We start from the raw sequence: 7,902 nt of genomic DNA on the forward strand, positions 1-7,902 counted from the left end.
GGGTATCTTGGGCAGTTTTCAGATCGCGTAGTTTCTTCTGAAGCTCTGCACTCCGCATGCGGGGCCCTTGCAGGAGACTAGCTTCCAGCTGCCTGTCCGAGAGCAGATACAGGAGCCGCGGTGTTTGGGCGCTCGGTATTACGCGCCTTCCAGCAAGGCGATCCGAGTTCTTTTTCCCGGCGTGGTTTTTTTTTCAAGTGGGTAAACGTGGTGGACGTTGCCGCGAGTTCGGTGGGTTTTATCTGGGTTCTCGAGGTTGAAGAGACGTTAAAATCTCGTTTATTATTCATCCACCTGAGAGCAGATCTAAGGGGGATTCCCTGACATCTCGGGGATTCGAACCCCCTCGTCCCTGCCTGCCACCTAGCCGGCTTAAAGAGAACGTTCGATTTCTTTAGACCGCTCGGCTACCGGGCAGTTAACGAACGCTCGGCAGCCTTTGTAACCCGGCACAAAAGGCCGAAACCTTGGGATTTTCCTTCGGGTTGGTGAAGGGGGGGAGGGGAAATTGAGGCATGTTTATTTCCAACTGATGCCAGGGGACACGTCTTTTGAGGCGCGGCGCAGCGCTTGGTCATGCCGCGAGATTGCAGCTTCGCCTGGGCGGCACCTGCTCCAATCAGACTCCCCGCGCTATTGTGCCTTGTGCGGGCGGAACTGCCTCGTCAGGGCGCTTATCCCTGGTTCTCTCTCTCTCTCTCTCTCTCTCTCTCTTTCTCTCTCTCTCTCCGGCGGCGCGTGCCGGACTCGAACCAGGATCTGCGCCGGTAGCAAGTCTAGCCAAGTGGTTGAAGGGGGGAGGGCACAGGTCCGCCAACCGCCAGCTCACGCACGGCGCGAGGTTGGCACTCCTGCGCCAGGTTCCCGGTGAGCGCGCGCGGGCGCCGCCGATGTCGCGTGGCGCTGGAAGCTTTTAACATTCATCGACACACGATCATTCCCCTGGACGTTCCCGAAGTTTCGCCGCTCGCTCGTGCAGCTTTCACGACTTGTAGAGTGTAATCAAAAATCGGTGACCTGACATAACCTAACCAACTCTTAATTTTTGTTGCGGATCACATAAATGTGCGACAACCTACCCTCCCCGTAAAAAAAAACCAATAAAAAAACTAATTCCGATGAGAATTTAATATATACTTCAATAATGATTATGCATTTTATATTATGTAACTAATCAAACCTAACCAAACTGTCATCTGTCCTCTCGGGGGAGGGGGAAGTAAAATAATTTTTGTGAGAATTTCATTTAACCTGACCAACGTTTTACATTTACAACAGCTAGGGGAAAATATCGGAATTTGCACGAATGCGGATGATTCGGGCGTCTGACTCCGGGTCAATGAATAGCAGAGTCGTCGCGCCGTTCAGGAGAGAGCTCTCGCAGCCTTCAGTTCACCAACGAGAGGGTCGCCTCCGTTGTCAAGGTCGGTCGCTCGCTGCAGCCCTGCGTCACGACCCCGCGCCGGCGAGAGCAACCTTCATAGCATGTTCTGATTCCGTCGCGTGTCGAAGTGAGGCCTCACGTGCAGCGGGGAGGGTGGGGTCGAGGGGATGACTCGCGAGGGGAAGAGAGAACATCGAGCGCCCCACTCCTCGCTCTCGGCCGAGCGTTTTCCGTCCCGCCGACCGCCACCCCTAGTGGACACAGCCCGCTGGAATCACTCGGGCTGTCTGTCATCTGCACATCCCGCGGACATTGTGTACTTCAGTGTTTAGTTCTATCGTTCATGTAAATGTTTTTCCCCCTTCGTTCAAGCGTAGACCTGCTATTGAAGTGTGAAGTTTCACTTCTAACGTGCGCGGTGACCATGCATCCTTTGAATTAGATCTCACCGTACAGCACAGTGCGGTGGGAACGGCTAGTTCACCAATCATGCTCAAAGTGAACTCTTTGGACGTGTTTACTAAGATGTTATTATTAACGGTTTGCAAGACAAACTTTAGGGGGCGGGGCTTTCTCACTGAGAGAAAGTATAATGCTAACATGTGTCCATGTGGTGATTGCAGGCGTGTATGGGTCATCAAATTATATAATGTGGGCTAATGAACAAATTGTTTGTTCGTTCGTGTGTTCCTTAACACAAGTCGCTTGTTTTTTCATTTCCTGCCACCAATTTAATTTTGGCCTCGAAATTTGAGAATATAGTCTAATTTATATATGTATGTATTTATACATATATATGAGCTTCTTGTGCACTGATAAAAAATTTTACCTTTAATTTACGAGGGAAGCTTGTTACAAATTATCCAGGGATCTTCCTAATTCTACGGCATTCTTCGTATATTTACGAACATTGAGTTCACTTACTTTGAACATGAATCCCAAAGAATATTCTTCGTATACTAACAAAACTTTTTAAAAACTGTTTAAGTCCACGGTAAGAACTCTCTTATTTTGTCCATACGTGTGTTTGCCTTTGTTTAGAACGTAACATAAAACTTGGAAGTGAAATACGGCGTAGTTTCACGATGACTCAGTTATTTGAAATTACGAAGAACTTTTCGTTTATTTTATTTAAATTATTCGTTGAAAAGTCCATAAATTTACTGTAATATCCTTGAGCAGTGTCTGTGCGTCTCGTGCAACAAAAACGACAATACAAAATTGCATTTAAACCTTAATCAGAAAATTTTACGCATATATGCTATAACAGTTTGAGTATGTATAATTTCAGTTGCGTGATTTTAAAAATAATCAAAGTTTCTTATCACAATTTCTATTTTATGTCGTAGTTACATTATAACTTTTTTTAGTTCTTAAATTTCACTTTAATGTCATGTAACAACCATTTTTTATGGATACAGCTTTTAATCGTCAACAGAAACAAATATGCAGCCCTGAGTTAGATTGTATTTAGACATCACTGATATATAAACATAGTTTGAGCGTGTATTAAATTGTTTTAACTATAACCTATTACTTTTTTGTTGTATTCAAAAGCAGCAATCAACAAGTGAAATATAACTCCATTCACAAATACAATGAATTCTGAAACACTGTTACCGATTTGTTTTAAGCGATGAGGTAATTCGTCTAATTGAACAAAAGACTTCTTCTTCGATTTTCTGTAGGAAAAATTTGATCCGTCGCATTTAACGGGAAATAGAAGAAAAACAGTAGCAAGTATGGCCAGTTGCAATAACTCTCTAGCATGTTGGGAGAAGGGTCTGGAAGAAAAAAAACAGAATTTTTTTTTTCACGTCTTACTTTTTTTTTTTGCTGAAATCAGACACTTCTTATCTAGACATGCTTGCGTCAAGGCGTTTTCCCCGCAAAAACTAAGATAGCAATGTTAACTTATCTTCCAGTCAACCGGTTCTTGAAACGAAACGACATCGCAACTTCGCGGAAGACGGATAGCTGGCGCACGTGACCATAGTGCGCTGCTCCGGTGCGCTCTTCGCCTGGTGGGAGTTGAGAGGCTGCAGTCCGCTAGGGCCAAGAACGGCTCTTCTCGGGAGGGGCTGCCGTGCTGAGAAAGCTTGCCCTCGCGAAACATTACATTGAAATAAGTCAGAGATAGGCTTGTAATATTTACAAATTTATAGTGTCAAATACTGAACTTCAGTAATTTCATTTGACTTTTCAAAAATAAAACTTTAACATGTATGCCCTAATTTTTTTTTTTTTTTTTTTTTTTTTTTTTTTTTTTTTTTTTTAAATATCTCAGCTAGTCTTTCGGTTCTCGCCAGAGATGTGTAACATCTAATCATCATCGGTAACGAGCGAATTCATGTTTTCTCATGTTGCAAATACGATTATAATACGAAACTACGTAGGTCACGAAATGCAACGTAGCATTCTTTAAAATAATTCCGAGCAAATTGTGTTTTCAACTACATTTCTGAACGCGGATCACACGTAGTTCCCGTACCCGCCGCTACAATTCGCTGCTGAAGATAAGAGCGAAAAAGACTTCGAAAAAAAACACTAAACCGTGGCTTTGGAACGGATTTTCGACAAGGAATTTTATTCAAACACAACCCATTTCGTTAAAATTCATCAAACAGTTTATACTATAAAGTTCCCCTTTGTAGTTCTGAACTTTGGCTCGTGCCATCAGCCATAGATGGCAGCACCGTGGTTGTTACACATTTCCGTTCCTTTACTTCAGTCGAATTTACGAAATTACTCCATCCAAATGCCATATACCGAGAGCTAAGATGTTACATATCAAAAAATAAAATTTGTGCTCGGGAAGGACTATCGCTTCTACCGCGCTTGGTTCAGCCTTTAAAATACGATTTTGAATCAAGTTTTATAACATTCACTGTCCGTAACTGTATAAAATCCAACGTAAGTATAGATATTGCTTACACCTATCAAGTTGGCAGCTAATCAAAAAATGTATTTCCATTACCTAACGTCCTACTGATAGTACTACGTTTGAAATGATTGGTCAATGAAATATATCTCTTATTTTTCGATTTTAAAACATTAGAGTAATATTTGATTAAAAGCAACACAGTTAGTTGTAAATGCTGGTATTTTTAACGAGAAAAAAAATCATCAACGTTCTTTAGACTGCAATAAAGTACGCACACACCAGTCGTCTTATCCTCGTTATTGACAGCCGTCTGCAAGTGAAGGGGCGTGTATTTTTTGCGAAAATATTTCGAAACAAGCTGAGAGTTAAGACACTGTAGAATCTTCTATATGTTTCGTAATTGGTTGAGTTTCATCCAGGAACAATTTTTACTGTTGGTATCTCGAATCACAACCATTCAGTATGGAAGCAAACACGTACTGTATAGCCTGGTCAAATGAAGCAATTGCTTCTCTTGCAGACGGTGACCAACTTCAAAGAGACCTCTGGCGCGGGCATACCATATTCCAGTAAAATGAGCTTTGAGAATTTTTCCTCGCAAAAATTGCATGACCCTGTTCATTACCCTTATTTGGCCAGCCCGAGCAGGACACTTTAGCTTCCGCACTATTTGTCCCGACAGTAACTATGAGAAACAGCCGACGATGTTACTACAACATAGTTATTCTCGAAATATTCGTCGCAACAAACACATAACCTTAGCTAATTGTGATTGCACTAAAAAAAATTTTTAATGGAACAGAAATATTCATGCTAAAATACAGATGGTTGTAAATTTGTACTTTTACACGAAAACAACTGTATCGTTACAAAATAGTGGTCGCAGTAATACTGGGAACGGATTCTTACCCAGGCATTTATGCTTTGTGTTGTCACAGTGCCTCCAATAGATAAAGTTATTTGTGAACCATTCCCTGAATAGCTTTCCAGTATGCATATTAATACGCATAATAAAAAAATTCAGTTATTGAATATTCGATTTTCCATTATTTAAAAAAAATGCTTGAATGAAACATTAATTAAAATATAAATTATGCGCCAATTTTCGTAAGAAATATTCAGTATTATATCTAAAAAGTAAATCATACTTAGATAAATAACCATAACTATGTATTGTACAAAGTTACAATATCTTTTTTGTGGTATCTATTACAAACTATTTTTTTGCAACAGGTTTCCAAAGAAATCTTTTGTAAAAGTACAGAATTTTGTTTTCTGTGTGGGACAATCAGACAGTTTCACTTGATTGACGTATGCATAAATCATTTGGCTCATAGCAGTGTCGAATTTTCCGTCGGGCGTAGGGATAAATAAAGAAGATTCATGGCAAAGCTCCCGGAAATGTTTAATTGAAGGCGAGCCAACTTTATAATAAGTGGAGTTAATGCGAAACTTGTTTCTTAGTTAAACATTGTGCGCAGAATCCAAAGCTACGCTCCTGACTTGTCTCAGCTCACGAGCAGAATCAACAACCAAGTGGCTCGGGGCACGCTACACTGTCAAAAATGTTCACCTTAAATTTAGGAAGAACGCTGATTACAAACTATCCAAGGATCTTCGTAAATTTACGGTTATCTTAGAAACATTTACGGACACGGAGTTCACATACTTCGACCATAAATCCAAAAGAATATTCTTAATATATTAATAAAACATTCAAAATCTACAGCACGAAAACTGTTCTTTCGTCCACGCTTGTGTTTACCGTGGTTTAGAGCGAAACACTCAGCTCGGAAGTCGAAATACGGCGTATTTTCTTCGAAGATTCGGTTATTTGAAATTACGCAAAACACTAAATTTATTTGAGTTAAATTCTTCGTTGAAAAGTCCATAAATTTACTGTAATTTCTAAGGATGGCATTATAACCAGTATTCTGGCGTTATAACAGCATTCTGCCATTATAACCAGTATTCTGGTTCCTGCTTCGGAAACTGCCTCGTGACTCTCGCAGCACAGAGTGGCTCTGCGGCATGCTTCCACTTCTCTTCATGTCCCTCTCTTCCTTCCCTGCCAAACGAGGCAGCGTTCCAAGTCCGCCGCAATTGCTTCTGCAGGCTACAGGGGCCAGTGGACCGGTGCTTAGCCCGAAGTCTGGCATGACTCACCGGCTATCCCAAGATGCGGTCATCGAGAGAGGATACGGGAAGAAGTGTTGGATTAAGGACCTTTCATAGACTACGCAATAAATGCAAGAAGCATTTTAGTTACGATCACCTAGGAGTGCGAACATTTCAATGATATAATTGGGAGTAACCCATTTATTTCCCACACATTTTTGTGACGTGTTACCACCCCAATTATTTCAATTAAATAATTTTGCTACAGCGACAAAATTTGCAGTGGTTGTAATATTTTTATCAGTTAGACATAATCCAGACGCTCAGTGTTCCATATTAAATACTTTCTCTATCATTTACAATAAAAAAATGTTCAGATCGGACTTCAAGGGCGTATACCAGTCTTGGGAAACACTTCAGACCATAAGCCGCGTAATTGTTTTCAACATATTTTGTCGTGATGAACCTGCAGCCGAAGTATTCAGTCTCGTTCAGTGTTCTTTAAAGGAAGATCAAAACAAAGAACGAAAAAATATTTGCACATACATTAGTTAATCATAAAGAAATAAAAGTTCTGAGTAAACATTCGAATTAAATTTGCCAAAATCGACAATATATATATATACATACTTTCCATGCATCCGAGGATGCATGAACGAGCGTTCAACTCGAGGTCATAGAATACCACCAGGTTGCCCTTCATGCTCACTCCCCGGGCCTTTTGCTAGCCGCACCGATGTTTTCGTTCCACGTCGGGTGACGTGGAAGTTGTTGGATTGGGGGGGAGACGGACTTGCAAGTGGGGCAGGCGGGTGACTGGCGACAGGTTCCGTCTAGGATCACGGATCTGCGCCTTGGAACGGCCGCCAGCCTCGCAATGCCAAGGTCGGCAGTCGGCTGTCACCGGCTCGCTTGTCAGCCGTCAGCGCGCCCGCGGGTCGCGGCCCGTTAATTAAAACGGACGCGAAAGCCGCCTCGCGAGCGCGTCGGTTCCGCGAAGTCCATCTGGCCAATTTGTAATCAGCGCTGGCCCAAGCGTCGTTTTAATTCCGCCGCTCACCACTGTAACAAATTGAGCGAATGTGCAGCCTACACATTTCCTGGTCGTGTATGCTCAGCAAAGTTGGTAGCGCCGACCTCCGTAGGTTAGATGCACGCCTCGTCTGCTTTCGGTGGGAGACGTTCTGGGTTCCGTCCAGGCACTCTCGACCAATCAGCATCAAGGATAAATACCTAAACAATAACGACGTCGTCTTTCAAAATGGCTCTAAAACACGTTAATTAGGCTTCTGCGAATACTGTTTATTTTATTTTATTTTTTTATAATTTGAATTCAATTTTGTATTGAATATTATGAATATCATAATCATAATATTCACGAATATCGACTTTTTTTTTCAAATCGAATTTTAACACACAGTGAAACTTATTTTTTCACATTTCACAGATGTCCAAGAAAAATTGATCCAAAATACAGTAAAATAAAATAATAAAGGAGTATCATGATGTAGGCCTA

The sequence above is a fragment of the Bacillus rossius genome, chromosome 3 (assembly GCF_032445375.1).
Source record: "Bacillus rossius redtenbacheri isolate Brsri chromosome 3, Brsri_v3, whole genome shotgun sequence".
NCBI classification, from domain to species: Eukaryota; Metazoa; Arthropoda; class Insecta; order Phasmatodea; family Bacillidae; genus Bacillus; species Bacillus rossius.